General features: G+C 40.9%; 1 protein-coding gene across 1 annotated transcript in view; it reads left to right on the top strand.

Moving 5' to 3' along the window:
• Positions 1–864: 864 nt before the first annotated feature.
• Positions 865–2,033, top strand: part of amot (angiomotin) — a gene marked incomplete in the record, with an annotated part of 47,245 nt that continues 46,076 nt past the window's right edge. Inside the window, 1 exon segment of the mRNA XM_014020344.1 lies at positions 865–1,612.

Genomic DNA, 2,033 nt, shown 5'->3' with positions numbered 1-2,033 from the left:
CATGCCCCTTTTAACTTATAATTTATTTAAATTAATTATGAACATTTGTTTAACCTCAAAAGTACAGTTTTTTTAATTAAATGTTGCTAAAACAGCAAGTTTCTCAGTGGATCTGTGCTCAAAAGTGCAGCCTAGGTGGAGTAGTCGAACACAGATCCACTAAGATAGGCCTAGTGACGCCACTGGTGTTTAAACTTGCTAGCACGCTGCTATTAATGTTGCAGGAAAAACGTGGACTGGATTTCATGTGGTGTGGGATTACTCTATATGAACAAGTGGAATGGACTGAATAACGACGCACCAAAGAGGATCTCTACCTTACACTATAAATTAAAGGGAAACTGACAGACTTATGATCGTATATTTTAGTTAATAATGAAATATTAAATGGTTATTTATTCTGACCACATCATATTGAATTACACCAAAATAATTTAGGGGGGCTTTAAAATATTTTAGGGGGGCTCCAGCCCCCCTAAAATAAGGCCTAGTGACGCCACTGGAAAAAAGCAGCCCAAATTTTAAAAACCTGCCCAAAGCATTTTTCCCCCAGTCCAGCAAGTTCAAAAGAAGCCCAATTGGGCAGAAACCAGTCCCATCTGGCAACACACATGTGAACAAAACGTATGACAGCTTTCACCCTCAACTGTAAATAACAATGTTGATCAATAACATTTGAAGACCTCAGTGTTTCTAAATTTAGCCCATAAATCTATCAAGTGCTAATCCACTAATGAATTAAAAAAAATTGCAAAAGCCCTAAAGCAATAATCAAGAAATTAGTTCCCGTGCCCACCACTGATTTTTAATAAATAATGATCCCACATTATAATAAAGTATATGTAAATGACAAAAACAGTATGATGGTCAAAAAAACAGAAACAAAACTGGAGCATACATGACTTTTTTTATATAAATACTTGTGAATGCAGCAGCAGCGCTCAGTCACTTCTATCTCTTTAATTTCCGACAGCACTTGAAGGCAGCAGGATGGCTCGAAAAGTCACAAAGCTCTTTTGTCCCCTTCAGGTTTTTATTAAAAGGACATGGAAATGAATTGAACTAGTCCCACTTTTTTATTTAAAGACAACTTTTTTAAAACACAAAACTTAGAAAATGTTAAGAATAAACTTTAAACTTTGTTTACAACTAGTTTGTTTGAGCTAATCTGTGTTTGATACAAAGAAATTTGAATCCGCTACCAAGAAAAAAGAAGAAGAAGAAGAAGAAGAACGTGAGCAGGGAGGAGGAGGTGGGCACAAACAGATGAAAAAACGCTCATTCCGGTTGTTTCCATTAGATGAACGTGTCAAGGGGAGAAGAGGGGGCTGGAAATTCCTCAGGAGCTGCAGGCTGAGGAGGAGGGGGGGACTTCCTACTTCCTCCCATCTTTTCTGCACGTTATAACTCAGATTTACAGGGGGAAAACTGCACTCTGCGGCCGCGGAGTCAAACAAAGTTTTTCGGACACTTTTTTTTCCCCAGGATTTCTCGACACACCGAGGAGGGGGAAGTTAGCGGGTCCAGACCGGCGGGACAGGAAAAAAAAAAAAACACTAAAAACATGTTGGACTGAGTTCAGAACCGGGAGAAGAAACGGAACTTACAGAAGGTAAAAAAGTGTTGCGTTTACGGACATCCACGTCTCAGAGAGTTGTCTCGTTAGCCTCAGCAGCTAACTGTGTCTCTGGACGTGTGTAGGACCACAGCACGGTGTGTGGACTTCACACAGGACGCTCTGTCATGTCTGTCATGTCCTGATGAAGTTGCTGGCGGCCTGTTGTCAGATATAACCCGCTTTCAGCAGCTCCTCCAACGGTTCAGACGGAGGAGGGCGGGCTGTGGGACAGCTCAGACAGGGTTTAGTCTGTTTCTGTGCGCGTGTGTCTTTAAAAAATACCTGGATTTGTTTCCTTTGATCTTCCTGTCGGAGTGATTGATCTGTTTCACCTCATCAATCAGCAGCTATAAGTTCTGCTGTCTGAAATGACCCGCATCAAGTACAACAACGCAGCTTTACAGGACATTAACCC

This window comes from Austrofundulus limnaeus, unplaced genomic scaffold (genome assembly GCF_001266775.1).
Source record: "Austrofundulus limnaeus strain Quisiro unplaced genomic scaffold, Austrofundulus_limnaeus-1.0 Scaffold249, whole genome shotgun sequence".
Classification (NCBI taxonomy): Eukaryota; Metazoa; Chordata; class Actinopteri; order Cyprinodontiformes; family Rivulidae; genus Austrofundulus; species Austrofundulus limnaeus.
This window is presented reverse-complemented; position numbering and strand designations above follow the sequence as displayed.